Consider the following 22,122-nt stretch of genomic DNA (forward strand, 5'->3'; position numbering starts at 1 on the left):
AGCCAGACTAACGAGAGGACACAGATAGTGCGTCCAAATTAACAAAATCAGAAATGAAAAGGGAGACATAACAACAGATTCAGAGGAAATTCAAAAAATCATCAGATCTTACTATAAAAACCTATATTCAACAAAACTTGAAAATCTTCAGCAAATGGACAATTTCCTAGACAGATACCAGGTACCGAAGTTAAATCAGGAACAGATAAACCAGTTAAACAACCCCATAACTCCTAAGGAAATAGAAGCAGTCATTAAAGGTCTCCCAACCAAAAAGAGCCCAGGTCCAGACGGGTTTAGTGCAGAATTCTACCAAACCTTCAGAGAAGACCTCATACTAATATTATCCAAACTATTCCACAAACTTGAAACAGATGGATCACTACCGAATACCTTCTACGAAGCCACAATTACTCTTATACCTAAACCACACAAAGACACAACAAAGAAAGAGAACTTCAGACCAATTTCCCTTATGAATATCGATGCAAAAATACTCAACAAAATTCTGGCAAACCGAATCCAAGAGCACATCAAAACAATCATCCACCATGACCAAGTAGGCTTCATCCCAGGCATGCAGGGATGGTTTAATATACGGAAAACCATCAACGTGATCCATTATATAAACAAACTGAAAGAACAAAACCACATGATCATTTCATTAGACGCTGAGAAAGCATTTGACAAAATTCAACACCCCTTCATGGTAAAAGTCCTGGAAAGAATAGGAATTCAAGGCCCATATCTGAACATAGTAAAAGCCATATACAGCAAACCAGTTGCTAACATTAAACTAAATGGAGAGAAACTCTAAGCAATCCCACTAAAATCAGGGACTAGACAAGGCTGCCCACTCTCTCCCTACTTATTCAATATAGTTCTTGAAGTTCTAGCCAGAGCAATCAGACAAGAAAAGGAGGTCAAGGGGATACAGATCAGAAAAGAAGAAGTCAAAATATCACTGTTTGCAGATGATATGATAGTATATTTAAGTGATCCCAAAAGTTCCACCAGAGAACTACTAAAGCTGATAAACAACTTCAGCAAAGTGGCTGGGTATAAAATTAACTCAAATAAATCAGTAGCCTTCCTCTACAGAAAAGAGAAACAAGCCGAGAAAGAAATTAGGGAAACGACACCCTTCATAATAGACCCAAATAATATAAAGTACCTCGGTGTGACTTTAACCAAGCAAGTAAAAGATCTGTACAATAAGAACTTCAAGACACTGAAGAAGGAAATTGAAGAAGACCTCAGAAGATGGAAAGATCTCCCATGCTCATGGATTGGCAGGATTAATATAGTAAAAATGGCCATTTTACCAAAAGCAATCTACAGATTCAATGCAATCCCCATCAAAATACCAATCCAATTCTTCAAAGAGTTAGACAGAACAATTTGCAAATTCATCTGGAATAACAAAAAACCCAGGATAGCTAAAGCTATCCTCAACAATAAAAGGACTTCAGGGGGAATCACTATCCCTGAACTCAAGCAGTATTACAGAGCAATAGTGATAAAAACTGCATGGTATTGGTACAGAGACAGACAGATAGACCAATGGAATAGAATTGAAGACCCAGAAATGAACCCATACACCTATGGTCACTTGATTTTTGACAAAGGAGCCAAAACCATCAAATGGAAAAAAGATAGCATTTTCAGCAAATGGTGCTGGTTCAACTGGAGGTCAACATGTAGAAGAATGCAGATCGATCCATGCTTATCACCCTGTACAAAGCTTAAGTTCAAGTGGATCAAGGACCTCCACATCAAACCAGACACACTCAAACTAATAGAAGAAAAACTAGGGAAGCATCTGGAACACATGGGCACTGGAAATAATTTCCTAAACAAAACACCAATGGCTTACGCTCTAAGATCAAGAATCGACAAATAGGATCTCATAAAACTGCAAAGCTTCTGTAAGGCAAAGGACACTGTGGTTAGGACAAAACAGCAACCAACAGATTGGGAAAAGATCTTTACCAATCCTACAACAGATAGAGGCCTTATATCCAAAATATACAAAGAACTCAAGAAGTTAGACCGCAGGGAAACAAATAACCCTATTAAAAAATGGGGTTCAGAGCTAAACAAAGAATTCACAGCTGAGGAATGCCGAATGGCTGAGAAACACCTAAAGAAATGTTCAACATCTTTAGTCATAAGGGAAATGCAAATCAAAACAACCCTGAGATTTCACCTCACACCAGTGAGAATGGCTAAGATCAAAAACTCAGGGGACAACAGATGCTGGCGAGGATATGGAGGAAGAGGAACACTCCTCCATTGTTGGTGGGATTGCAAACTGGTACAACCATTCTGGAAATCAGTCTGGAGAATCCTCAGAAAATTGGACATTGAACTGCCTGAGGATCCAGCTATACCTCTCTTGGGCATATACCCAAAAATGCCCCAACATATAAAAAAGACACGTGCTCCACTATGTTCATTGCAGTCTTATTTATAATAGCCAGAAGCTGGAAAGAACCCAGATGCCCTTCAACAGAGGAATGGATACAGAAAATGTGGTACATCTACACAATGGAATATTACTCAGCTATCAAAAACAACGACTTTATGAAATTTGTAGGCAAATGGTTGGAACTGGAAAACATCATCCTGAGTGAGCTAACCCAATCACAGAAAGACATACATGGTATGCACTCATTGATAAGTGGCTATTAGCCCAAATGCTTGAATTACCCTAGATGCCTAGAACAAATGAAACTCAAGACAGATGATCAAAATGTGAATGCTTCACTCCTTCTTTAAAAGGGGAACAAGAATACCCTTGGCAGGGAAGAGAGAGGCAAAGATTAAAACAGAGACTGAAGGAACACCCATTCAGAGTCTGCCCCACATGTGGCCCATACATATATAGCCACCCAATTAGACAAGATGGATGAAGCAAAGAAGTGCAGACCGACAGGAGCCGGATGTAGATCGCTCCTGAGAGACACAGCCAGAATATAGCAAATACAGAGGCGAATGCCAGCAGCAAACCACTGAACTGAGAATAGGACCCCCGTTGAAGGAATCAGAGAAAGAACTGGAAGAGCTTGAAGGTGCTCGAGACCCCAAAAGTACAACAATGCCAAGCAACCAGAGCTTCCAGGGACTAAGCCCCTACCCAAAGACTATACATGGACTGACCCTGGACTCTGACCCCATAGGTAGCAATGCATATCCTAGTAAGAGCACCAGTGGAAGGGGAAGCCCTGGGTCCTGCTAAGACTGAACCCCCAGTGAACTAGACTGGTGGGGGGAGGGCGGCAATGGGGGGAGGGTTGGGAGGGGAACACCCATAAGGAAGGGGAGGGGGGAGGGGAATGTTTGCCCGGATACCGGGAAAGGGAATAACACTCGAAATGTATATAAGAAATACTCAAGTTAATAAAAAGAAGAAGAAGAAGAATAGTGACAGTGGTGATATACTTAAAAGATTCAGGAATCCCCTTCACTTCTTTCCTCTGTATAAACTCTTTCCCCTTTTAAAAAGCATTACTTCCTCAGGGACCACAACAATCTCTGAGATTGTCCAGGCTCAAAACATCTGAGAGGTAGAACTGGAGAGTGGCGTGGCAGTTAAGAGCACTTGTTGCTCTTTCAGAGGACCCAGGTTCAGTTCCCAGAACCGGCATGGGGGCTCAAAGTTCCAGAGAGTCTGATGCCCTTTTCTGACCCCTGCTGCCACTGTTCATGCATGCACTTGATTGATGCCTTAATATTATAATATATTCCCGCATTATAATATATTCCTGCACATTCTTACTAGGGGGATCCGAGGAGCCTCAAGCATCAGCTGTTTCTCTACCAGCCTCTTTCCCACACTGTCCTCTTGGCAGGTAAAATCAAAGCTCCAGAAACTGTAATTTAGCAATTAGATTTATATGTTAAATACTCAATCCACAATACGTCCACACAATAAATTCACTGCCAATTAATAAACCGCTTCCCTAGACAAGATAAAAAAATTGACCTTGACCACCTGGATCTGAATCATCTTCTTCCGTCATCTCCATCTTGATTCCTCTATTTCTTACAAGTTTTCTCACCTACCCTTCCTTCTCAACCAATGATAGGCTATGCCTTATCCTGGACCTGCCTTGCTACGTAAGGACATCATCCTACACTTGATGCACAGACACATGCAGGCAATGCACCCATTCACATAAAATAAAATAAGTTAACAATAATAAGAATAAGAATAAGTAGTAATAGTTGTTGTTGTTGGTTTTGTTGTTGTTGTTGTTTCTGTTTGGAGCTCAAGAAATAATTTTGAATTGGGGGATACTTGGCAAGAAAATGTTTTCTGAACTTGCCACGACTGACTATTATACTCATGATTCTGCAGTTCACTGTGACTCTCTGCACAAGACCCTCACAAGACTGGGCCCTTTAAATTTTCATCATGCATGGGGAGGGTGAGAAGAGCATGAGAGGCCCCACTCTTCCCTGGGGACTATTGACAACAGTTGTTGGGGGAGGTTTGGTTTTCTTGTTTTGTTTATTGGGTGTGTAACCACAGATATGTTGCTCATGTTCCAATAATTATCCTCCCAATCACACCCAAGCAAGAAACTAATCCAACTCAGTGAGTCACACACACACACACACACACACACACACACACACACACACACACACACAGAGAGAGAGAGAGAGAGAGAGAGAGAGAGAGAGAGAGAGAGAGAGATCAAATTAGCAAGGCAACTTGTTAGAAGGATTCCAGCAGGAGGAGGGCATGGAGGATGGAAATTCATTATATAAATTTATGGTACTGTCAAATAATAAAAAGATTAATTAAAACCCAGAGATACTATTAATAGTTCTACTGATTCATCGTTCACCCTAATCTATTCATTTCTTCTTAAAAATGGCTCTAATGTCTATCCATGTCTCTCAAAATCATGCTCAAATCCTACTCATATGCTGTGGCTTCATGCTGGAAATACAGCCATAAATTCCAAACTGGTCAAGGCAACTGTCATTTGCTTTCCCATGAAGGGCTGTGCAGTCAAAGGAGAGGTGAATTTGTGGGTCTAACCTGGGCAGTAACCATTGTAGGTAGCTGCTTTTCCTTTCTGTTGTAATTGTGCAATGTCTCTATAAAGTAGGCATTGATTAACTGATTTTGCCAAGGTTGAAATTAAGACTTAGACAGTTTAAGAAACGTAGTTCTCTATCTAGGATCTTGAGGAAAGGGGAGGTGAAGTTGAAACCAAGGACTGGCTCCTAGCTAAGCTCACAGAACTTCTGTAGTGGCCTATGGTGGTAAGATGAGGACCTGATGTGATCGAGTCAGTGAGTGCCCATGCAGGAGTGGAGTGGGCCATGGAAGACCTATGACCTGACTTTATTTCCTCTCTCCAGCAGAGAGCTGGTCCTGGTGTGAATATGGTAGCTGCTGTCACCACTACCGTGACTATTTCAAGTCAACGGCAGCCCCTCCACCTGTACACAGCACAGTCCACACTCTCACTTAAGACAGCAGAGTGCAAAGTAATCAGGAACCATTGGAAGAATCCTGATTGGCGGCATAGTATACTAATGCTTTCTTCAATTAGTTTCCTCCTGAGTTAATCCCATTTACCTTTCCTGTTTGGGCAACCAGCTGTTTGAAGTTGCTGGGCAACCCAGAGTTGAAAGGGAGGAAAGAGTAAAAAAAAAATAATGGAGACCCAGTAGCTGGAACCAAGATAGAGATAAAATGAAAATCGAGTGTCAGATGATTTATTTTTAGGGTACCAACAGATCATGCCAAAATAAAGATGAAAAGGTGAACTAAATTCAGATCCAAGCATTTGTTTTTCGGGATTTGTATTCTGAGTAATATTTTTTTTTCTTTTGAAACAGTGTGATAACAACAAACTAGGGGATTAGATGTTCAGTGAAAGGGAAAACATGTTCTGTCTTCAGGAAAGCAAGAGCATTCGAGAGAAGCCAGCTCTCCTCTGGGGCTACTGCTGCTGCTAGAGAAGTGAATTGAGAACTGAGTGTGTTCAATCCTGCAGAAACTTCAGAAGCATAAAGCTTCAGGGGGTAGAGAGGCTAACAAGAACACCAGGACAATAAAAGGCAGGGTGTTTCAGGCTGCCACTGAAGGTGGAGAAGAGGAGAGGGGAGCCTGCATGCCCCAAGAATCCTGGATTCTGCCTCCCATGTTGGTCCTGGGACTGATGTGGTGGCGGCCTCCTGGTTAGAAGAAGCAGCGTGGCTCTAACGTCATCCTGGGAAAGTGGAAGTTACTGCCTGGGAGAGGCGGGCTTCTATCAGGTATGTTAACTGCCTGTAAAAAGACAAAGGCAGTTGGGTGCTCTTTAAGTAAAGATTCACTAGGTGATCCTGGGGAGGAAACATCTCTCCTTAGAGCCTCTGGCCACATGCTGCCCATTTGACAGGGGAAAAAAATTATTCTCATCTCAGAAACACAAGGGTGCATTCATCTCGCCAGTAAAAGCCAAATGCATAACAGAAATCACAGGAATTGGTTGGTGCAAAGCTTTCAAGTAGAACTGGAATGCCTGAGCCCACCAGGGTCATCCGTGTCGCCCATGGCATGCCAAGTAGTAACCCAGATCCGAAAACAATGCAACATTCACAACATTCCTTTTCATAAAAATAAAATGAGAATGTCTCATTTAACTTTCAGTCTTACATGCTCAGAGGGCGCTGACTTCTACCCGTTCTATGGGAACTTAACTGGAGTGGAAGAAGAAACGAAAACACTGAAAAACTAGGAGGCGAAGAATCATCCTTCTGTATAGATAGGATGACATTATTAAACATAGTTAAAAGCATTCTTTTCATTAAATAATAATTGAGATATTTTAATGACTAAATGTATACATTTAAATTCTTTGTATTTATATGGCTAGAAATAACACATTTAGCTAATATGTTACTGCACGTAAATCAATTTACTCATACACATGCATCTATATTCATACTTGTATTTTCAGATGTAGAATAAATGCTTTTCTAAACAGAGTCATATAACTTACTTGAACAACTTAGACCTTGAAGCGCTGTAGTGAAAATGGCCATTGCTTTATAATGGCATGCTTTGTGTTGTTCTTCTTATCATTTCATACAGCTTATATATCTGTCCAGACCTTAGGGCAGGGTGTTCATTTGTTTTAGTAAATGTGATATTTAGTGATATCCATTCAGGCTCTCCCAGGTCTCCAGTGACTACCATTCTGCCGGGAGAAAGGATCATGTCACGAGTATCATTTTATCCAGTAACAGCTGGCAGAGAAATAAAAAAGAAAACCAGGGATCTAAGATGGAAACTGGAAGACCATGAAATGTGATTATACAGGGAGTTTCTGAAAACCCCAGAACAGAAGGGTCTCCTAGTTTATGGATGACTGTAGAAGAAATGCTGCCTCAGTCTTCAGAGAAGAAACCTGTGTCCAAGGGCGCAGTTGTGCCTACTGTAGCCCCAGCTTTTCACACTCATGGTCTTTCAACCACTTCTGTAAACAAGGGAAGAACTCCACACTGGAGTCTCCATACCCACACATCTGGGATAGGACTGAAGGCTGACTAAAGCCCTCCCTGAGCCCTGCCTGCCTCTTCCTCATCTCCAAACCAAAGAATGAAGATCTTCGGTTTACAGGGATGCCACCTAGGAAAGTGGAAGTTATTGCCTGGGAGAGGCGGGCTTTCTATCAGGTATGTTAACTGTCTGTAAAAAGACAAAGGCAGTTGGGTGCTCTTTAAGTAAAGATTCACTAGGTGATCCTGGGGAGGAAACATCTCCTTAGAGCCTCTGGCCACATGCTGCCCGTTTGACAGGGAAAAAAATTATTTTCATCTCAGAAACACAAAGGTACATTCATCTCGCTAGTAAAACTTCATTTTAAGTTGTCTATATATATATATATGTCTATATATATATGACAGTTTGGTCTATATATATATGGTCCACTTCTGTTTCTCTATCTATAGCTGGGTGATTTTCAATCTAGTGTCTTCCAGTATCTATACATTGCATATTATTACCCCATTATTACTGTCATTATTAATACTTGATAGTATCTCGTTTTCTGATGGGCCTCTTGTGATTATTATTATCTCAGCTATAACAATCTTCCAATAATTTTTTTCTGTTTTCTTCTCTCTGGATTAGCACAAAAATAGTCATTGCAAAGTTTTTGACTTTGGTCTCCTGTAAAATCAAGGCAGCCTGCTGACCTGTTTGTAAAGATATTTCAAGTATACGTAAGCTTCCAAGAGAATTTCTACTTTTTGTTTCTCAGAAAACGTTTTTTCCTCAAATGTAGGAGAAACACATTGAAATAAGTAATGCCACCTTTTAAAAAGAGAGAAATGCAAAAGAGAGCAATAACTGCTCCATTCTTTACACTTTTGATGAATGTTGAACACTGGTTGAAAGGCCATTCCATTCAGAAGTATGGCAGAAACTTATGTAATATTTAAAAAAGTATAGTGCCTTCCCCTTTCAGAATGTACAATGGGATGCAGGAGGGGAAGAAAAGCTGGAAGCACATGTCTACTCACCTGCTGGCATATAAAATCACTTTGAACATATGTCATGATTCCTCATAAACCAAAGGCCTAATTTACTTAGCAGTTGTTGAGCAAAGGTGAAAAACTTCAATTTTTTTAAGCAACTCTTGGCAATATTTTCTTTTTAAAACAGATGGGTTTTTAAAACAACAATTGCATTTCGAATCTTCAGGAAGTCTTATTACCCCTGAGTGTGAGGAGTTGGATCCTGAGACTTAGCCTATGAGCTCACTGGTGCACACACTGCCGAACCTAACCTACCTAGGGTTCCACAGAAGGACAACACAGACAGCTCAACATGGAGACAGACAGACAGACAGTGCTTACATGGTCCAAGTACTGAGCCACAGTTTATATGCATGATGCCTGACACCCTAGTCTAGTTCCTCTGGACTAGACAATGACTTAGATGGAGAACACAGTCCTTAGTTTTAATGGCCTTTGACTGAGAAGGATCACCAATTCAAATATTTGCTATTCATTTCGTGTCGCTGGGCAGTGTCTTTGTTTCCTTTCCTCAGATGCATTCATCTGTCCGTGTAGCCTGTCTCCTGAGAGCTCTTGATGAGATTTTCTTTTCTTTATCAGGAAATTGATTTTCTTGTGTTTCTTTCTGAAATTACTGAATCCAATCTCATAGTAGAATGATTTAATTCTTGGGGAAAAAATCGTCTAAGTTCAGAGTGTGGTAGTCATAGGATCAAAATGACTGCCGAAAGGTTGGAGGCAGAGCAGAGTAGATGCCTTGTGGGCTACTTGGGTCTTTTCTTCCTGGCGCAGCCAGGCTTCTCTGGGCATCATTCGTTGACACTGGACTTGATTGTCACACATTTCAACTCTACGAAGCATTGAATGCCCACGTGACTTTTTGCTGTCATTTCTTGGTTCTAAATCTTCACTGGGTTCTCTTGTTCATATTCTGTAAGCATTCCAGCAACTTCTTACTAAGCTGTCTGTCCTTACAAGCATACACCTTGTATTTAGGATCAGATTGGCTTAGTTTCTACTCTTCACTGGTGATGGGCAGGTAGCATTGACCTTACCTTGAGTTAAGAGCAGCTGGGTTCTTGGGTTTAAGGCTGGTGCTGCTGGGCAGGCTTCTCCATCTTTCCATAGGAGATGCTCTAAGCAATCTCATGGTATGATACACTGCTTGCTATGGGACCTTTGCACGGTACCATGCTCACAGTTACTATCTGCCTTGATGTCCTATTAATGACCACCAGCTGTATTGATGATAGCAAGGGGTAATGGGAAACTCATCCTTGTCTTTTGTCTAGTCAGCCTACAACTGGTTTAGTGCAGCAACATGTGCAATTACTATACATGATTGTGGCAGGAACACCCAATTTTCTGTAATTAAACTGTCTAGTATGTTCAATTCATTGGATTTTTGTCTCTGGTGACCATTCTGCCACTTCTGTGTATGGAAAGAAATGGACTCAATTAAGTCCTTTTCCAACATGCCTGTTGTTAGTCTTTAAAATCAATCTCTATTTCTCTCTCTCTCTCTCTCTCTCTCTCTCTCTCTCTCTCTCTCTCTCTCTCTCTCTCTCCTTTTCTCTCTCTTTCACTTCCTCCCTCCCTCCCTCTATGTGTGTGTCTGTCTGTCTATCATCTGTCTTTCTATCTCTCCTTTCTTTTTTCAAATTGCTTTTGGTGTTAGGAGTATTTATTCTGCCATGTCAGGAGAGCTGTCTGTCAGGCCAGTAGCATGCAGAGGCTGGCCTGGGGTTGAAGACACTCACTTTGTTGTTCAAATTCCAACAGTCTTAAGAAACGCCTGAAAAGAAATGTCAGAACTGTACTCTAAAAGTACTTTTCAGAGCTGTGTCCTCTGAGAAGCTAATGGCTACAGAGTTCTGAAGAGAGTGTGAAAACAACTGTGGGAATCCCCACCCCCACTGCACCTCCACCCCCACCCACCTCCACCCCCACACTGAGAGGCTGCTAGTTACTTCTTTTTTTAAAAAAAAATCCTCTCAAAACCAAGACATAAAATTTCAGATTATAAAAAGAGTGTGTCCATATTCCTCTCTCTGGCTTTCTCTTGAGGTAGAAAAGGACAGCTATTATAAATAATGAAATGATCCTTGCATTAAAAAAGAAGAAGAAAAGAAAGCCCCAGGCACCCTTGGCAGAATGCCCCCGGTCTTTCCCTGCAGGACTCCCCCTCTGCACTTAGAGAAACCTTCCTTTTCTCAGCCTCTAGCTGAAAGGCTGCGCAGAAGGCAGAATGTGGATGCAACATACATTTTTATTCCTGTCTTCCCAGTTATGAACAACTGAGCGAGACAGAGATGGGAGGCAACGGGCTCAGTGTCTCAGTGTTTGAGAATGATTAGCTCTTCCTCTCTGGGCAGTGTGGACCAAAACCCAACCCTTTAATTCTCTTGTGCAATATTTCATTCATCTTGTCGCCTTTGAAAGAGGCCATTAAGACGCTTTCAGCCTTAGCTTAGCCCTAGGCTGCTAAGAAAGCCAGAAGAGTAGAAAGGGCAGGGGATTGACAAGAACAGCCCTGGCTATGAGGTTCCAGCCACAAACTTGCAGAAAGGCCCATTCTAAGCAGCCTGTCCCTTGTAATGAGAGGAAGGTGTTTTGTTCTTTAAGTCTTTTAAATTTTTACATGCTTAAGAGATTAGGTGAATATGCATAAGAAATTGTTTTTGCAAATGTTATTTTATGTAACTGCAGTGGGAGCCATGATGCCATGGTTGCAACAACTCAGACACTGGCTCTCTTCTGCATGTGTCTTCCCCTTCGCATGGGCCAGTGTGTTGGCCTGTGCAGCATCGTTCTTTTCAAGGCCCTATGTTGATTTCATCAAGCTGCTGGGGCTTTCCAAGCAAGAAGGAAGTATGTGCAGGGACCAGCTTGGCTGTTTAGAGGAGAGTGTCTTTTTACAGGGTGCAAGTCCTCAAAATTGCCCTAAAGTGTCCACCAACAGCTTGTTATGGACGAGAAAATTATGTGAGAGGTGTACTGTTAGACCAAGGTGCAGAATGATCATCAGGTGCAAATCCACCAGAGATAAAACCCCATTCCATGTCTCTTGCACCCTGTCCTATACTTACTGCCACTTAGGTCTAAACCTGTTGCAGTAAATATTAAAAAATATCTAAACCTTTTATCAGGCACGAGCACCAGCCCCTGTAGGGCCACATGGCACTGCAGAGTACTTTTATCTCAGTGGCTCCAGGCTGCCTCCAAGTACTCGCTGACCCTGGCGATCTGCTGACCCTTCCAGCATGGCACCTTGTCACTCTGGTCCCTGAAGTTAGTTCCGGCACCTGTCGGACCTTATGGAAGGAACCACAATTTATCTCTGATTACTATCTCTCCCTGCAAATCCCTGCTAGCTGTGAACTCTCAGGTTCCAGCTACCAGGTAAAATCAGGGTTCTAGAAGTCCAGCATGGGCCGGCCTATCACGGCTCCCTGCCTTGGAGTCTGCTCACACACCCAACAACCTGGTGAAATCAGGACTCAATAAACTGCAGTTTATCCATCGAGGTTATATGTTAAATTCTTAATCCAGTACATCCACACAATAAACCAATTGATAAAGATATAATCTGCCCACCTAGATAAGATAATTGACCTATAGAAATCCATCCCTTAAGAAATAATCATAACAACCTGTATCTATATAGAGATGCATGGTGGTGGGTCATTTATTCTGTCTCCATGTTCCTTCTCCTCTTCTCTCCTTTCTGCCTCTCCCTTTCTTCTAAAACCTCTGTTCCTGACTCCCTTCTTGTCCAACGACAGACTTTGTTTCTTCTTGTATCTGCCTTCACCTGCATAACGAAATCAACCTACATAAACCAAACCCCAGAGGCTATTTTTCCCCCTTTCACTGAAAATAGACTTTGTTTTCTCACATAATGCATTCAGGTTATAGTTCCCTTCCTTCTTCTCCCCCTCTACCTCTCCTCTCAACTGGATCCACCCACTTTCTGTCTCTCATGAGGAAACAACAGGTTTCCATGGTAGAACAATCAAATAAAATAATATATAATAAGATAAAACGAATGCTAATACATCAGAATAGGGAAAAAGAATGAAAGAAAGAAAGAAAGAAAGAAAGAAAGGAAGGAAGGAAGGAAGAAAAAAAGGAAGAAAAAAAGGAAGAAAGAAAGGAAGCACCCAAGAGAAGGCACAAGAAACAAACACACTCATTCACATACTCAGGAAGGCATAATACATATATGAAGGGCCTATAGAGTAAAAGAGAGAAGAAAATATATATGGAAAAAAAATAAAGATTAAAAAATAATAAGTTTTTAAAAGAAAGACACAAAAGAGGGAACACTGTGACACACACAATGTGAAAGGAAGCTCTAAAGATGCAGTTGAGTTCGTCTTCTGCTGGCCAGCTACTGCAGGGCAAGCAGCCTACCTTTAAAAGAGTAGTTTGTTTCCCCAGTTTGCTCCCTTGGAGAAAACTAAATTTTATGTACAAGCGATTGTCAGTTGGAGATTGCTTCTGGGTTAGAGGGGCCTGTGTTCTTTCACCTCTAGGATTGCATCAGGTACAGATACTTACAAGCTCGCTGTATGCTGCCCCAGTCACTGTGGAGTTCCTGCTTGCATCAGTCCTGTTGGTTTAGAGGACGTTGTTCACTTGGAGTCCATTATGTACTGTGGCTCTTACACTCTTTCTGCCTCCTCTTCCGCAGAGTTACCAAAACTGTGAGAAGAGGGATTTGATGACGTCATCCGTTTCGGGCTGAGGGTCCCAAGGTCTCTAGATCTCTGCATATTGTCTGATTTTGAGTTTTTGTACTTGTTCAAATCTGATGCAGGAAGAAGCTTTTATGATGATGACTGAGCAAGGCACTGATCTATGAGAATAGCAGAATGTCACCGGCAGTCATTTTGATACTACTTATAAAACCGTTATTTGGTTTTGCCCTGCACTTCTGGACTCTCTGGTTGCACATTGCTTTCTAAGCACTGTGCAGTGTGAGTTCTGTATTGTGGAGGGATCCTTAAGTCAAATCAGATATTGGTTGGTTCTTTGCTCCCACATACCTTGTGCCTCCATTGCACTAGCATATCTTGTAGGCAGGACACCATTTTAGATAAAATGTTCTGTGGCTATATTGACGTTTGTGTTTTGCTTTTGGCAGTGTATAGAGTACCTTTCTGAAGCAAAGAAGCTAGAACATGGGGTAAAGGCTCTATGTAGACACCACCTTGACTACTCCATGTTCAATGGGTTGTGTAGGTGTAGGCTTAAGCAATAGGGACTTCAATCAGTTTGTAGAGAGTGACCTTTAGTCTCGGCAACAGCCTGGGTTTCTGGAGGTTTCCTATGAGACGCCTTTGGCCAACAACTCAATGATGTAACTTAGTTCCACTACTGGAATCTTCATTTTGTGACAAGGGGTGGACAAGTGGGGCTCCATCTTCAATTTATTTGGTGATTTTATTTAGATCGCCTTCCTATATGTATGTATTTTAGGAAGCTGTAACTATACTCCGTTCACATACTGCCACACAATTGTCCCATAATTTTAGCTCGCTCTTCCCTCATTCCAATCTTATTCCCCTCTCCCTTCACCCTTTCTACTTCACCCTCCTGTTCCAGTCCCCACCCCTCTCATCCACTCATATCTATTCCATTTCCCTTTCTAGGGTTATCTATTTGTCCCCTCTTTTCCACCTCGCAGTCTCTTACTTTATACCTAACCTTTATGGTTTTCCAGATTGTACCTGGGTTGAATTACTACCTTGAAATAAACCTTTAAGTGACTATATACCATGTTTGTCTTTCTGTGTGTGAGATACCTCACTCTGATCATTTTTTCTTACATCCATTTACCTAGGAATTTCATGATTTTGCTTTTTTTTTAAATCACTAATATTCCATTTTGTAAATGAACCACGTTTCCTTTAACCATTCATTCGTTGAGGGACATCAACGTTGTTTCGAATTTCTGGCTATTATGAAAAGGCCAATGAGGAGCAAGGGTCTCTGTTATAGGATGAAGCATCCTTTGGATAAATGCCAAAGAGGGGTGCAGCTGGACCTTGAACTAGATTGAGTCCCATCTCTCGAGGAGCCACCACACTGATGCCCGTAAGGCTGAATGAATTTGCACTCCCACAAGCAATGGATGACTGTTCCTCTTACTTGCCATCCTCGCCAGCAAGAGCTGTCACTTGTTTTATTGATCTTAGTCATTCTGACAGGTATGAGATGAAATCTCAATGTACTTTTGATTTGCATTTCCCTGATGGCTAAGGATGTTCAGCATTCCTTTAAATGTTCCTCAGCCATTTAAGTTTCAAGAATTCTCTTTAGATTTGTACCCTGTTCGTTACCTGGCATTATTTGTTTTCTTGGTATTTGTTTGTTTATATGGTTGGGGTATTAGTCTCTATCAGATGTGGAGTTGATCAAGTTTTTTTTTGTTTTTCATTCAGTAGGCTGCCTCTTTGTCTTTGCTATGCAGAAGCTTCTCGATTTCACAAGATCACATTTATTAATTGTTGATCTTAGTGCCTGTGCTAACAGCGCTCTGTTTAGAAAGTCTTCCTGTGCCAGTGACTTCAAGGCTATCTCCCAGTTTCTCTTCTTTCGGTTTTAGCGTACCTGGTTCCATGTTTTGGTCTTTGATCCATTTGAAATTGAGTTTCGTGCAGATGCTAAGGATGGATCTATTTGGATTCTGCTACTTGGAGACATAAAGTTTCACCAGCACCATTTGTTGAAGATGCTATAATTTTTTTCATCAGAAAACAGGTGTCTATCAGTGTGTGCATTTATGTCTGGGTCTTTAATTTCATTCAATTGATTAACCTGTCTGTCTCTATGCCAATACCATGTGGGTTTTATTACTATAACTCTGCAGTGCAACTCGAAATCAGGGATGGTGATTCATCCAGGTGTTTTTACATTTTCTTCATTCTTAGGCTTTACTATGCATTTTAACTTATGTGTACAGGTATTTAATCTATATGTCATATGTGTACCTGCTCTATGAGGCTGTGAAAGCCCATGTGGGTATGGGAATCGAACCAGGGCCATTGGTAAGAACAATGTACTCTTAACCCATGAACCATCTCTCCAGCCCAATCCATCGGGTTTATTATTATTCAGCTATTTCAGTTTATTATTGTTCTAGCTAGTGTGTGTGTGTGTGTGTGTGTGTGTGTGTTGTGCTGTGTATGTTTATGTATGTACTTTGTTTTTTGTTTGTTTAATTTTGTCTTCTCAATGTAGCTAAGGCGTTTCTCTCAGGTTTTTTGGCACTCACATATCTGTTTCATTGTTAGCTGAAAGATTCACCAATCGAATGCCTAATACTCTTTCCACAGGGAGGCCAGTGCTCTCCTACTGGTTCAAATGAGTCAAAATTTAGTCATGCTTTCTCTAGGGCAAATCCGTTGAATCATCCAGATGTCAATTTTCTGATTTAATCAATTGTTTGTGCTAATCTGTTAGAGGTGAAAGTCACACATCTGCTTTTCAGTTTAATTAAGAACTCGGGTTTCTGATCCAGCATCTATTCCACATCTCCCCACTCACCCTCCCTCCCTCACTAGATTGTTTCCCTGAAGGGTGGTGGAGGATGCCACACCAGCTATAGGCCCTGCAGAGCTGCACACACGCTCATGCATCAGGGACACTGAACTGGGTAAGGCAACTTTTAGAAATAGCAGTGCTATGCCACCACCCACTTTATGCCAGCCTAGCACACTGAAAATTGGAGTCACAAAAACCTGTGGCTAATGAATGCAACAGAGCCTGTGCCTGTGCAACAGAGGACCACCTTGCCTTTATGTATTTTGTTATTCGTTGGGACTGGGCGAGTCAGAAAGATAAAGCAAAAAGGGATACCACCTGGAAAGCATTTTATGTGCCCGGACATATTTTATACCGGTGTGAAAGTGAAAAGGGGAGTCTATTGTTTTAAGGGGGATTTCTTTGGAGATGTAGACTGTAACACAGGGAGTGTTATCAGGTATGAGAGGAGCAGTGGAAAAGCACGGTTTCCTCTGAGGATGAGCTAGCTGGGCCATAAACAGCCACACAATTCTGGGCCTCGGTAGAGGAGCGTTTTCCATATGAATGTGTTCTAACACCTGCATCCCTGCATCCCTTTAAGACTGCTGTTCAGAAAGGAGAATTGGCAGGCACATGGCTGGGTGGGAAAGGAGAGAGGCAAGTGGAATTCTCAAAGTCGTCTTTACATTTTTGTCTATGAAAAGAAAATGGCTGCAATTATAATGCAGCCCTTCCATCCTTCCCCCAAACAAACCCATTTTGAGAGTTCCTTTCCACTTTTAAAATGAATCATCAGAGAGGAGGTATTTTGTTTTTTTGCCTTTTGCTTTTTGCTTTATTTTTCAAGGGCACACACAAATCAGGGACTTCCTGTTGCCAGCCAGTTTGCTGAATAGATTACCACTGGTGATAGACAGGAGAATGCCAAGTCAGCTGCTCCAAACAGAACAAATAATATATTTAAAATTATATGTTTATATTGGAAGTATTTAGACTCTAAAGGTACAGGATGTTCTTGTCACTTCTCAATTGTTTTATAGAGCAGATATTTCAACTATAACTAGCGTTATTTTTCACTTTTATTTCCTGCATATGAATCTAGAAGCTTTCTTTTATTCTACTGTCTTCTGGTGAATGATACAGATCTAATCAATGACTGTCTTTTTTATATGGTACGTTGCTTGGTCCCCTTCGGTGTGGCCTGCGATATCCCATTCATGCCCCACAAACTTATTTCTAACGGGATCAAAGTGTAGTTATAAAATGTCAGACTGTTTTTGGATAAAATGTCAAAGCCTCAAAGATTTGATCTATTTAGTCATTAAATTCTGAATCCACATCCACTTCGTTTGAGGCATTGACCTAGGTGCTGAGGATTTTATGGAGATTCATAGGTCGCCTCCTCACAGGCAGTTGTGGGCTTTGTGAATGAGTGAAGGTATGTGAGCACACATTGTGAAGAGGGTTTGGGAGGTTTAAACATTGGCGAGACAGGGCGCTAAGGGTGTTAGCAAAGTCTCCTTTCCGTGGGAGTGTGGGTGGGGTTAAGTTCACAATAAATGCAAGGATTCATGGGGTAAAGTGAAGACAGTTCCATGGTAAGAGGAAACCTGGCAGGCATGTAAAGTACAAGAGGCTTTGAGCTTCTAGAAAAGGAGATAAGTGGCTCGAGGGGCTGAAGCCAAAGTTAGTGACTCCATCTAGGACGAATTTATTGAGTTTCAAGGTGCAAAGAATTGTCAAGGTGTGTTGGCTGGGGTGCTGAGAACTTTGTATTTTCTGGTGACGTACAGTGTTCTGTATGGGTGAAGCAACATGATACGATTTACAGTCTAACGGAATCTCTTTTAGAACGGAGCAGTTAACAAGTACAGCAGTGTTGGGAGTGATGAGAAGCGGGAAATGAGCCAAGCCTTCCAGGGGGTGGGAACATGAGGTAGAGGCTTCAGAGCCTAGCCAGGCTCCCAGCCTCCTGAGTCCTCCACTGTGTCTTCCTGTAAGCTATTTATGACTTTTAAAGCTTAGCTTAATGTATGAGGGAGGGGAAAGGATTTTTCTTTCTTTCTTTCTTTTCTTTTTTTGCTTATTTGGTTGGTTGGTTTTTCTTCTCCCTGGGAATGTATACCTTTATTCTAAACATCAATAAAGGGGATGTTAAAAATACCAGAAGCATTTAGGACAGCTTGCAGCGTGAGTGTACCTGCAGGAAAGAACTGTTTGATACAGAATTAGAAGAGGTTCTGAAGTTCCCACTGGTGCCACTAAAGAACTGAATTGGAGCCACTGGGTGTAACATCCAGTCTCAACACCTCCCAGGGGTTGCATTGCTCTAGGCACAGTGGCAGCGGATGGTGGGGGGCTGCTCTGTCTGCTTTGCGTTCAAGTCAGTCCTTAGCAGGCTGAAGATCTGGCAAGAGTTAGGGGATGTCTGAAGTGTTCAGTTGGCAAGAGTTAGGGGATGTCTGATGTGTTCAGTCTGGGTTTCTTCTCCCAGCACAGGTCTTTCTTCCTGCTCTCTCCCTCAGCCGATTCTCTAAGCTCTATTCTTTGCCTTTGTGGCTCTTTGCTGTCTTCCTATCATATTGTCTTCTCTCCTCCTCCTCTTGTGAAGAGAATAATGAGAGCTACATGATCATCAGTTAGTATTGTCTTCTGTGCTGCAGACACCATGCTGCATTCCTGTCCTATCTCAGTCACACCTCAGAATGGCAGCAGTGGTGTCCAGAGCTGACATTCCCAGCTTTGCCTTTAAAATGGCCAGTCAGACCATGGCCTGCTCAAAGCTGTGTTGGATCAGCAGAAAAGGTAACAAAGAGGGACAAAAAGTTATGGGGAAGATGGTAGAGGTGGAGGCTGGGGTGTCGGGTGAGCTAGGGAATCAGGCTAGCTGCAATGCCACTTAGCAGAGAGTCTTCTGGTCCTTATAGAATATACCGGCTGGACCCATTATGGCGTTCTACCTGAGCGCTCCATTTCCCCATGCAGGTCTGCTTCAAATAACCAGGTTGGAATACAACTTGTGCAGCTTGGAAGAGCTTCCGTGATTTACCAGCTCCCAGCCTACTTAATAAGCCAAATCTCCCTCACAGCGCATAACCTTTGAAGACTGTTTTTACTCAAATTAAAGCACTAATGTTTTCATTCGGCATATTTTTGGGTCCCTTTGGGATATTTACCTTTGGCAAGGGGGGCAATAAGCCTATCCGCACTGGCCAGTAAACAACAATTGACCCAATCAGGACTCCAGGATGGCTTTAGGTTGCATGAAAAGGGGGAAATAATAAATAAATAAATAAATAAATAAATAAATAAATAAATAAATAACACATGGAGTTTCTCCAAATTAGGATCTGGCGAGGAAATAATTAATGAGCTCAACATAAATCAAAATATTTGTATTGTTGTTGCAGATGACAAACTACTCAGGACGTGATATGTTAAATACACTTGAGTAAATTGCATCCATCAAAATTGTCCCTTTGCAGGGACTGTCTACCAGAAGGCAGCTAACAATAATAAAACTGTAGATTCTTGATGGAAAATTACAGGCACATATGTGTAAGTGCTATAAACAACTTGGACTGCAGTGTGGAGAATTATGAATGCCAATTCTGTCATTTCTCTTTGAAGAAGCCCTTAGCAGTCGTTCAGAGGAACCAACCTCCTCAACTAATGGCCATGGATGTGACATGAACAGATTAGCAAGTGTTTATTCTTGATGTAGCTATTAAATGGGCATTAGAGAGCCTTGGAAGATTTGGAAATTCTGATTAATCTGAGCAAACTTGGGGATTAATTGGATCAGCAGATCAGGCAGCTTGGCTCTCTCCCATCCAAGCCCCAGCCACTTGGTGGCTCATAGGTAGTGCTAGCCTGCTGCTAACTCCAAGGTCGCCCCCTCAGCAGGCGACTCTGATGCTTACTTTACAGTCTTTAGGGCATTTCATTCTGGCTGATTGCTCTTGTAAAGTCTGTACTGCTAAGTGAACCGGGTGCACTTGAAAATAAGAAGAAAGGGAAGCTGAGAGACTTTATTTTTTATATTTTAGGTGAGCACAGAAGAGTGTATTCAGGATAAAACATTCACAGAGTGCTGGAGTGCTGGCTGTGTGCAGCACAAGGCTGAGTCCTGGTGAGGTGTGCAGAAGGTGGTGGTGACTTCTAGAAACAACAACACCAAAAACAGAAACAAAACCAGATCACCCAGACCAGTGGCGTGCACATGGATGTATGTCCGCCTTTCCTTCCACCGCTAGGCAGTACTTTCACAGCACAAGTAGATTCTGCGTGGTAAATCTTCTCCTTTCAAGCTCCCATTCCGGCACCCATAAATTTGGTTTGGGATGAGAGACATTCTTGATTCATTTTTAGCAAGGCTCAAAGAGTAGGTTTACTTATGCCCCAACCCTAATCACTGCCTTCTGCAAAGTCCTCAAAGACTAGTCCTCAAAGCTTAGTCCATGGATGTGGAGAACTAAAGCTCAGAGTGAATAATTAATTTGTTCCAATTTATACATCATTAAAAGACACTAAGGAGACGATGGGTGACTTCTTTATTATTTGTGTTGTTTTTATTATCCTGTAACCTTTTGTCAACTTTTAGGATAATACTGATTCAGGAAATAGTTTCTGTTACAAAACCTCCCAGCCCCCATGTACACAGCCTTTGTGCTCCTTGCTGGCTTTATGTGACTAAAGCAAGCTTTTCTTGTCAAATTTTAAAAAATGGAAAAATGGGAAAAAGAAGGCCATGCCCATTGTAGTAATGGCCCCACCCTACCCCCACTACATCCATATCTTAATCTACAGAAACTGTAAGCACATTGTCTTCATGTCAAAAGTGACAGGGCAACTGTGATTAAATTAGGACTTAGGAGATTAGAGGTGTGTCCAGTGTAATCAGAAATGTCCTTAAAAGACAAAAGACAGAGAGGAGGGTCACGAGCCAGCGATGATATGACTGTGGAGCAAGGTGGGAGTGCTGCAGTGAGAAGGACTCCGCTCAGCCTCTGCTAGCTTTGGAGATGGACAGAAAGGACCATTAATGAAGGAATGGTGTCTGACCTCCAGACAGGGAAACAGTCAGAGGCATTGTGCCCAGAGCACACAGGAAGGAAAGCAGCCATTCTGATAGAATAGGGGGTTTAGAATGGCCACATCCCAGACTTCTGACCTACCTCAAGTGTTTGAGACACTTGTGCTCTTCAAAGCCACCAAATACCTGGTATGACCCAGCCATAGAAAACTGTAGCATAATGAGTTAATATTTACAAAAAGCATTCATGGTGAGGATGGACAGCATCCACTCCAAAAATTAAGTAGGTCCTAGGTCTAAGCTATTTTATCAGTGCAGACCCCAAACTGTCTTTCAGCTTATTTACTCGGCACATGGTTATTCATTTGATCCCACTGTAAAAAGCCACAGTTCATCTTCAGAGGGAGGTTTACCCATTGTCTTAACCATAGTCCAAGGTGTGGCATTTTGTGGCCATAAGATTCTGCTAAAATAGGCTGATTAATGTTTTGTATTCACCTTCTACATGAATATGGTATAGATTATTCTACTCAGTCTAAAGGGATATATTACTCTATAAAAATAACATACACAAACACACACACACACACACACACACACACACACACATAAGTAAAAAGCTCACTTGAATGCTGATTTAGGCAAAAGTAACCCAAGGTTTATATAGACTATTCACTTTCTTACTACATGTAAGAAATGACTACTAAATGTCCCACTCAACTATTTCTACACAATTCAATATTTCCTACTCGCCCAGTATGTATGAAACTTAAATTGTTGTGCATCCTCTTGATCTGAGGACGAGTGTATATTTCCTTTTCTTGGTTGTAGTTGACAATGTGAACAGGACCCTTTAGCTGAACAAACACCCAACACTCATCACCCCTGGGCACATGTGCAGTATTTAGAGGGCCATTGGCTCAAGTTGGCCTGGTAATGTAAAATGTGGCAGAAAAAATCATCTGTAAGTCCTGCCAAGTTGGCAATCACTCAAATATATTTAACGTTGATATTCAGTC

The 22,122-nt window shown here is 41.7% G+C and overlaps 1 protein-coding gene and 1 long non-coding RNA gene across 2 annotated transcripts in view; one reads left to right on the forward strand and one right to left on the reverse strand.

Moving 5' to 3' along the window:
• The window catches only part of Sema6d (semaphorin 6D), a 592,899-nt gene that overhangs the window by 79,490 nt on the left and 491,287 nt on the right, over nt 1-22,122 (forward strand). The window lies entirely within an intron of this gene.
• Nucleotides 1-22,122, reverse strand: part of LOC134486432 (uncharacterized) — a 35,464-nt gene that overhangs the window by 12,580 nt on the left and 762 nt on the right. The gene's annotated exons all lie outside the window — the stretch shown is intronic.

The sequence above is a fragment of the Rattus norvegicus genome, chromosome 3 (assembly GCF_036323735.1).
Source record: "Rattus norvegicus strain BN/NHsdMcwi chromosome 3, GRCr8, whole genome shotgun sequence".
Lineage (NCBI taxonomy): Eukaryota > Metazoa > Chordata > Mammalia > Rodentia > Muridae > Rattus > Rattus norvegicus.